Source organism: Gymnoscopelus braueri (assembly GCF_963280865.1).
Source record: "Gymnoscopelus braueri genome assembly, chromosome: 23".
NCBI classification, from domain to species: Eukaryota; Metazoa; Chordata; class Actinopteri; order Myctophiformes; family Myctophidae; genus Gymnoscopelus; species Gymnoscopelus braueri.
The window spans coordinates 42165795-42178205 of NC_137625.1; positions in this window are offsets into that span (position 1 = coordinate 42165795).

Below are 12411 nucleotides of genomic sequence, written 5' to 3' on the forward strand. Positions count from 1 at the left end.
TACCTATGTTGAATGCACTTATTGTAAGTCGCTTTGGATAAAAGTGTCTGCTAAATGACTGTAATGTAATGTAATGATGAATAGGAGTAAAAGTATTTAGTTCTGGTTTAAAAAAATAAATAAAAGCATGTACTTTTGAATACTTAAGTATATTTAAAAGCAATTGCTTTTTTACTCTTACTTGAGTAAAATGTTGACTGAGCTACTTTTACTTGTAGTGGAGTAAATTTGACCAGTCGTATCTGTACTCTTACTCAAGTACTGGGGTTGAGTCCTTTGTCCACCTCTGCTTCCTGATCATAAAGTCATAAAGTTGAGAAAATAAAACAGGAACTTCTGGACAGGGGGCATCAACATGTCCGTACACGGACAAACATGGCAAGACATGTCTATGTCCATGGCATTTTTTTTTTTTTTTAAACAAATTCTAGATATAGCCTATATATTTTTTTCATTATAATGTAGAAACATATAAAAATGCATTTGAATAACTTTGGTGACTCGTAAAGTAACATGCTCATTACATGAGTTGTAGGAGATTTTTAGTAGGCCTATTGCACATGGTACCATGTACACACAATTGACAGCAAGACAGCGAAAAGAAATGATTGCGAATAGCTGCCTCAATTCTGTGAAAATAACTAAATGTGCTTTTTTAAAAAAGGTTCTCCTGATGTGCCATATTGTCTACTCTATTCCACAGCGCTACACATTTTAAAACAAGCCACTTATCAAATAAATTAAAAAAATTGTATTTGGGGGGAAAGACAATCTACAAGCTCACAACATATCACAGCATGTTGTGAGCTTGTAGATCAGTAATTTTCTTATATTTTTAGCCTATAATGACATGCCCAAAATTGGGCCATCAGGGTTGAAGTGGTAGCTATACTTTCGAAAACCTGGAGACTGGGAAGTTATCCACTGTATATGTTACAGGACGATTGAATAACCAGGACGATTGAAGAAGGAGCGCTTGTTTTCAGGCAATTCTGTAAAACCAACGCTAGAGGGCAATGCAAGCCAGACTAGAGGGAGGGTGTGTGTGTGTGTGTGTGTGTGTGTGTGTGTGCATGCGCGTTTGTGCGCACGCGCACACGCATGCACACACATGCACGCGCATGCACACACATGCGCACGCGCATGCACGCGCACGCACACACACGCATTGTTTTAGTTTCTCCCTGAGACACACACACACACACACACACACACACACACACACACACACACAGTGATCCATGAAAATAACTATTCTGTCCCTATCGGTTTACAACTCGGACGGCGCTGTGTCGACTATCAGAGCATCGGCCGGTCAGCGCGGGCACTCGCGCCTGGGGGCGCGAGGGCGCGCCTCCTCGGCCTCAAGCTCTGCTGAGTCGGCGCGCCTCCGTCATGGACAATAACTATTATCACGTGCGTGTGAACGCGTGTACAGCGTCCCCCTAGCGTAGCTTCCTGGTTGCTAAGTGGGGGGAACAACAACAGACAGGTCCGCGTCGCAGCAAAGCCCCGCCTCGCCCCGAAGCCCCGTGCCTAAAAACGAGCGCTCTGTCTTCAATCGTCCTGGTTATTCAATCGTCCTTTAACATATATACTGGCAGGTGGCAGTCCTGAGACAAGCATTAAATGTGGCATGGTGCCAAGTATATTCCATGTTTGGGATTTCAATAATTGGGTCTTATCAGTACAGACAGTGCTTCCATCTTACATTGCAGGAGCAAAAGGGCCACTTAGCTGCAAAGGTGAATGGGTGCGTATTATACTTCATATGGTTATTACAGTATATAGACAGATGGCTTTTCAGAGGACAGTGTTACTTGAGGACAGGAGGTGACAGGAAGTTCTACCAGCTAAACCAGTTTTATAGTTTGTCAACGTAGCTTCAATAGTTGTGGTGAACATACTAAATTTTTTTGAGAAAGTATGCAGATGGAACAATAGAAAACGGTATGTACGTGATGAGTGATTCATGAAGGGCATGGCAGGATTTAAAGGAATGCAGTGTCACAATAGTTTGATGCAAAGGTGCCTAACTTTGATCAGAGGTGAGGAGGAGGTCTGGTGGTGAGGCTGTGGATCAAGGGTTTACATGGATTATGCTTGTTGAGTGTTATCATAATTGAGTTGTTATTGTTATTATTGGACACTTTGAAACACTTTCTCTCAACTGACGAGAATTTGCTTTACTTGTCCTTCTTTGAGAAAAGAAGTTCTGCCCTTCTTTGCCGTGGTAGCAAATAGCTCCTTCTGAACAGATGACATGCCATGTTTTTGCTCTTTTCCACTGTGGTCATACAGTTGCCTTGACTCACATACTGTACGACGTACGTGGTACAGGTATCACGTATAATACCACAAATCTATTGCAACATATTAATAAGCATGTCATCCCGACACTTCATGAGTCACTAAAATTATTCTAAATTAAATAATTATTCTAAATTAAATAATTATTATAAATAACACATTTTTGAAGATTAGATTGTGAATATGAGACGCAATTATATTATATTTTTCGTAAAAGAAGTACCACGGACATGTTTGTCCATGTACGGACATGTTGATGACGCCTGATCATAAACCATACTGTAAAACAAATATAACCATAAACCATACTGTAAAACAACTATAACCATAAACCATACTGTAAAACAAACAACTATAACCATAAACCATACTGTAAAACATCTATAATATAAACCTTACTGTAAAACAACTATAACCATAAACCTTACTGTAAAACAACTATAACCATAAACCATACTGTAAAACAACTATAACCATAAACCATGCTGTAAAACAACTATAAACATAAACTATACTGTTGGGGGGAAATGTGGCCTTCACACACACACACACACACACACACACACACACACACACACACACACACACACACACACACACACACACACACACACACACACACACACACACACACACACACACACACACAGTTTATCATCTTTCTGCCAAAACTGATAGTAGGCTATCTCTAGCTGTCACCAACACCCCAGTAGACCCAGTCACAGTGGTGGAAAAAATACTATTTTTTTTACCTAAGTAAAAGTATCAAGACATGCTATGTACTGTAGAAATATTCTGTTACAAGTAAAAGTCCGGTATCAAAAATGTAATGGTAAAAGTACATGGAAGTACAATTCACAATATAAGGTCCTCTAAACTGGATCGCTCATAAAAGCACTTGGCTTATTTAAAATGAGATCCCTGTGCACTCAAATCATGATGACATTTAAGAAGACATACAAATATACACTACTATGCAGAACGTCATACAATCAGTTTACAGGTTACTGGTATGAAAAACAAGAAATATGTACAATAGACAGTTTTAGGAGGAGGGGAGGGGGGGGGTAGGTTAAGACTTTGACAGGGGCCAATGTGGAATTACAGCCTCCTGAAGGTGATTCTTTAGGGCAGTTTTGAAAGTGAGTAGGGTTTTACACTCCTTTACTCCTTTGGGTAGGGCATTCCACATTTTTGTTGAATAGCATGAGAAAGAGTTCCCTTGTTTGTGCCAAATTTGGGTTGAACATGATCAGTGGAGCTGCCTCTGGTGTTATGATTGTGGACTTCATTTACGTTTTGGAAGTATTTTGACAAATACAGGGGGATCCCAATGTTGTGTCAAATCTTGTAGACTAGGCCCATAGCAAGTTGCCGTACTCTGTCCTCAACCCTGAGCCATCCAACCCTAGCAAAGTGAGCAGGGGTTAGATGGGTTGTATGATTGAGGCCAAGAAGTAGCCTTACCAGTTTGTTTTGAGATGTCTGGAGCCTTGTTTTTAAGGCCTTAGTGGTGTTGTGATACCATGAGAAGCATGCATAGTCGAAATGACAATGGTGAGGGCCCCTGCGAGAATCTTCAGGGTATTCTTACTGACTAGAAAGTTGATCCTGTACAGAAAACGTGTTCTTTGATTGACCTTTTTGATGACTCTTTCTGCCATCTTATCACCTGAGAGGTTTGCCTCCAAGATGGAACCCAGGTAGGTAATTTCCTCCTTTCTTGTGATAACATCGTCACCGCTTTGATTGTGAAGCTCTCAGCCTTGTTAAGGTTAACACTAGACCCAAAGAGAATGGATTCGGTTTTACCCAGGTGTAATGATAGTGTCACGGTGCGAGGCAGAGAGGTGTAGGACCCAAGCGCAGACAGTGAAGCGGAGGCAGAATGATTCAGATGCAGGGGGGTTTATTAATTAAACAGGGAATAAAGACAAGACTAGGTAACATACAGAACACTGTAACAACATAAATGAACCGACACAGACTGGAAACAGAGGGACAAATAAATAGACAGGGACTAACTAGGCACAGGTGAGAACAAAGGACAACTAGACACGTCGCAATTCAGGCAATTGCAGAGTGTGGTTGCGCCGACGCGAGTCGCAGGTCGCTGCCGCCGGGACTCGAGGAATACCGTCGGAGGCTGCGCCAATTACATTGTCACGTAACTCCTGAGATCACTTGCGTTTCATTTTTAGAGGATTGATCCCCCCAACATAAGTTTTTTGCATCAAACGGCTACATTTTGAGCATTTGTGGCGCCCCCTATGGATCAAAGTGGTAATGCTTTTGGGGATTTGTTGAGTAAACCAGCCTTGACATGTGATTCAAATTTGGGATTGATTGAACGTTTTGTTCGTGATTTGTGGCCTTTTTTGTAAAACGGGCCCCTTCCGCTAACTTTGGAAGCCATTTAAGGACGACCGGTAATGATTATCAAAATTCCGCTTGGAGATGTTTATCGCATGGGTCCAGAGATCATGTGTACCGATTTTTGTGAAATTTTGACAAAATATATGGGAGGAGGAGCTAAAAGTGTGTTTTGAAGAAAATTTGAAATGGTGGAAAATCTATCCAGACGGAAATAGGCGTGGCCTATATGGGGAGTTGCGTCATGACCCAAAGAATCCAGGGGAAAAGATTTTTTTATTCTACGACCTACGGTTCAAGAGTTATAGGCCAAAAGGTAAAGTGGGCTGTTATAGCGCCACCATGTGGCCGACTGGTGTAATTATTTTCTTTTTTTTGCAATTCCCATTAAAGTGGATGGGGAAATTTAATGCACTAATAAATCAATATCAAAAAATCTATCCAGACGCAAATGGGCGTGGCCTATATGGGGAGATGCGTCGTGACCCAAGGAATCCAGGGAAAATTTAATTTTGATTTTAGGACCTACGGTTCAAGAGTTTTAGGCCAAGACGTAAAGTGGGCTGTTATAGCGCCACCATGTGGCCGACTGTTGTAATTATTTTCTTAATAATTTGGCAATAAACTATGAACCTCCCTTCAAAGTCTTTTAACTCTAGCACTTACGGTTTCCGAGAAAGAAATACTTGAATTTGAGTTTTTTCATTTTCCCATTAAAGTGGATGGGGACATTTAATGCACTAATAAATCAATATCAATTAAACTATGTAACCAATCTCTTAGCAAAGTACAAGCAGTCTGGTCCCGGTGATGCCGGTCAATTTGACATATGGCACAAAATTGGGAAAAATAAACTGTGGGACAAATAGCGCGTGAGAAAAAAGTTTATCTAGAAAGAATAATAAAGTCGGTAGAGTACTATAGTCTGGTTGCCCATTCGGGCAACCACACTAATTAACACATGATTGGCTGGAACAGAACAAGACACAGGTGAACTACAATTACAAAGACATACTGGTGAGACAAGACAGGAAGCAACAACTAGGGCAGAACAGGAAACACCACGACAACACTACAAAACAAAGGTACAAGGAGAACAGGGAACAATACAACAGAAAGAGTGGCCAAAAGGGTCCAATGCCATATAAGGTCAGACTATGGCTAAATAATAAAGTCAGTCCACGGTCCGAGGAGCGGACCGTGACAGTACCTCCCCTCCACGGGACGACTTCCAGGCGTCCCAGAACCGGAACGGGGGGGGGGGCAGAGAAACGGGCCAGAACCTCCGGGGGGAGAGGGCAGAGACAGGACCGGGGGGGGGGGCGGAGCGCTGCCAGGGCTCTGCGCAGAGGGCATCGGCGCAGAGGGCGCAGGCAGGGCAGGAAGAAGGGGCGCGGGTCGAGGCCGGGAAGGCCACCCGGGTCCGGCCGGACAGCGGCAGGGGAAGTCCGGAATGGCAGGCGAAGAACCGGGGCAGAGAAGGGGAGCTCGAGGCAGGGCGGCCGCCGGGAACCAGCCGGAAGGCGGCCGGAGAGGCCCGGACGGCAGGCGAAGAGCCGGGGGGGGGGGGCAGGGAACCAAGGCAGAAGGGAAGAGGCCCCGGACAGTGGCGACCGGAAAACGGGTCACGAGCGGCCCTGCCGAGACCGCGAACCAGCACAGAAGGACCGGACGCCGCACCTGGATATTGGCAGAGCCCGTCCAGGTTCGGACGTCTCGGCAGGCCGCCCGCCGTTCGTCGCCGCTGACCCGGGGCGAAGCAGGAGCTGGACAGTGGAGGCTCCTGGATGCTGGGCAGTGGAGGCTCCTGGAAGCTGGGCAGTGGAGGCTCCTGGATGCTGGGCAGCTGGGATCTTTGGCGGTGTAGAAGGCCAGGACGATGACGCCCCCTCGCCCGGTTCCCCCTGACGATAGCCAAGCGAGACCCAGCATAGGGAAGCAGCTGTCTCAGCAAAGGCTGGCTCAGGGAACACGGGGTCAACAGAGGCAGGCTCGGAGCAGAGAGGCTGGAGGCCAAAGCCATTTGCTGGGCTGTCCGCTGGATCCATTTGGTCGGTTCATTCTGTCACGGTGCGAGGCAGAGAGGTGTAGGTCCCAAGCGCAGACAGTGAAGCGGAGGCAGAATGACTCAGATGCAGGGGGGTTTATTAATTAAACAGGGAATAAAGACAAGACTAGGTAACAGACAGAACACTGTAACAACATTAATGAACCGACACAGACTGGAAACAGAGGGACAAATAAATAGACAGGGACTAACTAGGCACAGGTGAGAACAAAGGACAATTAACACATGATTGGCTGGAACAGAACAAGACACAGGTGAACTACAATTACAAAGACATACTGGTGAGACAAGACAGGAAGCAACAACTAGGGCAGAACAGGAAACACCACAACAACACTACAAAACAAAGGTACAAGGAGAACAGGGAACAATACAACAGAAAGAGTGGCCAAAAGGGTCCAATGCCACATAAGGTCAGACTATGGCTAAATAATAAAGTCAGTCCACGGTCCGAGGAGCGGACCGTGACAGATAGTTTGTTGTCAGAGAGCCAGATGCGGATCGTATCGAGTTCAGAGCTGAGAGATTTTTCAACCTGCAGCCTGTCCCTGTCCGAGACCAGCAGAGCCGAGTCATCTGCGAACAGGAACAGGTTGCAGTCGCAAGCAGAAGACATATCGTTCACATATATCAGGAACAGTAAAGGTCCTAGTATACTTCCTTGCGGAACACCACAAGTCACTGGGAGGGGAGGGTGGGTGCCGTTTACTTCCACCACTTGCTCCCTCCCTTCCAGGTAGGATCTCATCCAGCTCACCGACGTATCATCAAAACCTATTGCTTTAAGCTTATCGATCATAATTGGGTAATTAACGGTGTCAAAGGCCTTCTGGAGGTCCAGCATGACCATGCCGCAATATTTGCCATTGTCGACATCTTGTTTGATAGAGTCGTTCAAATAGAGAAGGCATGTGTCAGTGGAGTGGTTTGTTCTGAAACCAGATTGGAATTTGTAAATTCGATTTTTCTCGGCAAGATACTTATCGACCTGTTCGTAGACAATTTTTTCCATGACTTTTGAGATGGAGCTAAGAATAGAAATAGGGCGGTAGTTGCCAGGGTCTAATTGGTTTCCTTTTTTGTACAGAGGGGTCACCCTTGCTTTTTTGAAGTCGTTAGGGACCCGTCCCTGTATGATGGAGAGGTTTATTATGTGAGTAATGATTGGAGCAATGGAGGCGGCTGAGTCTTTTAGAAATTTGGAGGGGATATGTTGTAGTGCGCTCAATTTTTTAAACACCTCATCTGTTGTCACAGGGGAGAGTTTAAAATCATCTTTGCGTACACCTTGTTTTTCGTAAAATGAGTCAACATACTCTTTACCGTAGCTCCCAGAGTGAGGGGGTAGTTTTTCAACCAGTTCTGAGGCTATGGTCGTAAAGAATATGTTGAGGATTTTACTCACTTCCCGATTTGTTGTAGTGAGAGTCTCCATCACCTTGAGGTTTAACTAAGCTCCCACGTTCATCAGTTGTCGGCCAATGCATAGATCTGGTGCTGTCAGGTTATTTATAATACATAGGCCTACTGTACCTACCTTTATATGGAATATGGTGCTGTCGGGTTATGTATAATGCCTACTGTAGGCCTACCTACCTTTATATGGAATATGGTGCTGTCAGGTTATTTATAATGCATAGGCCTACTGTACCTACCTTTATATGGAATATGGTGCTGTCAGGTTATTTATAGCTACTGTACAGTTTAACTATAAAGTTAAGAAATACATTGTGTTGAAGTTAAGAACTAAACAGTGTTTACTGTACGATGTTTAAGCTCTATTGTGTGATACGAAGCCACTAGTGATGAACAATAAAGATAATTATTAAGTGTCAAGCCAGTTCCACCATTCATTCACACACAACAAACTGTTAACTGACTATAAGAGAGACTCACTGAACCACTTTCATCCTGGTGTCCGTAAGCATGTCATTTTAGGCTAAGATTATGCACTTGTGTTTTATGTTACCTTCATTTTACCAGGTAGACAAAAACATTTTAGGCCATTAAAACTGGGAAAGGATCTGTCTCATTTTAGATTTTAGCTTTGGCCGATGGCTATACAAAAATAGCAGTTATACAAGTTCACAGCGCGTCACTGCGTACTGTGCTGTGAGCTTGTATATCTGCTATTTCATTTTATATCGTGAGCAATGTGTGCAAATCATTGAATATACAGTTGTTGTTTTTTTGAAAGCGAACATTGTAAATTGAAATCTTTTCTTCTGGGGGTCCCTGGAACAAAATATTATCCCATCTCAACCCTTTACAAGATATACAATACATTACTATACAGTACTCATTTTTATGAGATACATACAATACTATAATCAACATTATCCCATCTCATCACTGGCCTCAGTGTTTCCCCTACCATCGTCCAAGGCAAGTCAATTTTATATTAATACCAAGTCACAATAAAAGTTAACTGAAGGCACTTTTCACATAGAGCAGGTCTACGCCGTATTCTTTCATTCAATACACTTTAAAAAAAAAAATCTAATTGATGTGCTTTCAGACCACTGCATTACAAGTGAGTGTTAAATTTGGATCTTTTGAATCTCCTTAAGACAAAAACAAAGATACGATTCCTGAAACAACTACTGTATATACAGTGCAATTTATAGAATTGCCTGCAGTGTGTTATGGGAACAACAATATAATTTTGAGATGCAGACATAGACATGAGAGTTTGTAGAAGTGAGATGGTCAAAATTATATTTCACAAAGTATAATTGGAAACTTAACAAGATTATTGTGGAAAAAAAGATGATGTATCCTTGTGATACTGGCACAAATCCCCTCTTGCATGTGAACCCCCATCCTGCCCAGACCCCCCACCCAAAGAAAAGCAGTAAACCAAGGGAAAACACTGCTTTAACTGCATCTTTAAGTTCAGATAAAGCAATAACAGCCTGCAGTTTCTGAGTTCTCTTTTCTTAAAAAAAAAAAGTTCAGCACAGTAGGCTACACGAAGGCCTTTTTCCCAAACTCAGTGCAGGTTCTGGTACTGAGACACGTCAGTAGGCCTGTGATCGTAGGCTGTAGTCCAGTGAGGGCTGCCTGTGAGTCACTTGGTTGTGGGTATACAGTAGATCCTTCTACAATTCCCAATGTTCGTTCATCTATTTGTAACTCAGAGAGCGTACAGATGTAAAACCAAAAAAGAACAACAAGGCACGTTGACTAGACACTGAAGGTATTTTAAGTCCATCTGTACAGTTTTACATCAACCCAAGATGTCCAGAGAGGAATGGGTCGATATCAAAGAGAATCAATATCATGCTTTCACATGCAACAGCTCCTTTTTGCCTCACTGTATCGATGACAAAAGTTGCCGTTTCATGTCTGTCATGTTTAAGCATCCCTTCGGCCTTCGACCGCTCAACTTCAGTTAGTATCCTCTTCTCGAAAAGTTTGTCCACGACAGTTTTGAGATTGGGAGCTGAAATGCTGTCGATGAAGCTGCTCCGCACAGAAAACAGTCTGTCTTCCACTTCAAGACTCAGTGTGTGCTCAACTTGTTTTCTTCTTAAAGCTGGAGCTGGAAGGGATCCGGGGACGCTGTGGGCGGGTCTTCTCTTCCGTGTCATCAGCGCCCATACCCTAGGTGGGGTTGGCGAAACGGCCTACTCTGTGTGGAGTTTGCATGTAATCCCCGTCCGTGTCTCCTAACGACTGTAGGCTAGATCCCTGCGGGTAGTTAATACCCTCACAAAAACATGTAGTAATCCTGGTCGCTTTACCGCCTCCCCCATGACAGTCAGGGGCGCCTGATGGAGGGGAAAGGAACTGGTTGGAATAACGTGTTCCTTCCTACGTCCAACCGGGGAAACTCCCCCGTCAGGTGACAAGAAGGTCAGTTGGCTGTCATGCATTGACGGAGGCATTAGCTCGGCTCTGGGCTCCCTAGGCTGGCGGGGGGAGTGTAGCACCCAGGATCACTTAGATAATTGGCACCGGGTGAAAAAGGGTTACAAAATCGTGGGATAAAAGAAAATATTTAAAAAAAAATAGTCTCAGGTGATACAGTGCCCTCAGTGTTATTAGAAACATTCTGTCTGAGGCACATTTTGTTTTCTGAAAGTACATGTATAATTTAGCAAACTAAATAAATCTAAACCTTATTTCCTCTAGCACTATCATTAAGCCACAATGCTAAATTGTACAAAATATACTGTACCTCAATATCCAATCTAATTGGCCCTGAAAAGCCCTTACCGATTATAGGGACCAATGGCCTTTTCTCTAGTGCCACCGTTAGGGTAAAATTCCCATGTGCACATGTTACATCAGAATTAAATGGGCAGATTGCCATTCAAATGAATGCATATAAACAGGTTTTACACACACACAGAAAGCAAACAGCCAAGTCAGTTTTCTTGTGTTCAAATGTACTGCTGATCAGATAATACAATCCTGGTAGCCCTGAAACATGACTGTCATGTGAACCATGGCTACAATCCTGGGTGCTTTTTCATCTCCGCGATCATAGAATGCAGTTACAAGAAGACACATAATTAATTCATGCAACTCGCACAAGCAACTGATTTAAATATTTTAATCTCCTTCACTTCCATAGACATTTTTGATTCATAGCAAACCAAGCATTCAAAACACAACTCCCAACTATGATTCAAGTGGAATGAAATCATGTTCAGCCACTTGAATGGCAAACAGGAGACCCCAAAATAACACTTGCCATGATGACATGAAGTGTTATTTGGTGCCTCCTACTGGCCATTAAAGGGACAGAACAAAATACAACAGTACCTTCTAATAGAGGACGTACATTTAATAGTGGTCTGCCTATTTTCAAACAGCACTTTACCAGACAAGAAGTTCATTCAGCTATTATTATTATTCAAATACTATTATTATTCAATGCACATTCATTCTATATCATATGCCCTAAGCATAATCGAGCAATCGTCCCTTACAGGGAGTTATTCATGGCATTAATTTTGGACCGGTCTGCCAAAATACCTTCAACAATTAAAGTGTGACAAAAAACACAGAATCAGCCCAAGAACAGCATTTGGGGTGCAAATTCAACCCCGTCTCACCCGTTGGAACACACGCGTACGTTTTGGTTTGTGGCTGATGTTGCAATTTGTTTTGTTACCCAATGTTGTTTTTTCTGTTTCTTTGTAGTTAAATGCATTACATTTGTTTAGTGTTGGAGCAAAACACAGATCCAACAAAAGTGGACTGCCACTACCCCCCCCCCCCCCCCCCACACACACACACACACACACACACACACACACACACACACACACACACACACCCACACACACACACAATTAAGGTCACGTAAAGAAGGACAGGACATCAACGTACCTTTCTTGGTCTCGCAATTACAGCTGGCAGATTTGTCGCACTGATTAAAACATATTGTTTATTCATACACGTGTCCATCTGGCTCTCATTGACTTCAATGCATTGCATTCCATCAAACGTCCCCGGCTCCAGTTTGCCTCCCAGGTGTGTAACAGGTTATGTTCCTAGTTGACATGGACTTGCACACATAAGGTAAACTATGTGGCATCAAACACATCTACAAGTTATGATCAACAAAGAAGCAGCAATGCACAGTGACCTGTAGTTCACAATCCTGTACTTTGAAGTCATAACCACAAGAGGGCAGCATTTATTTA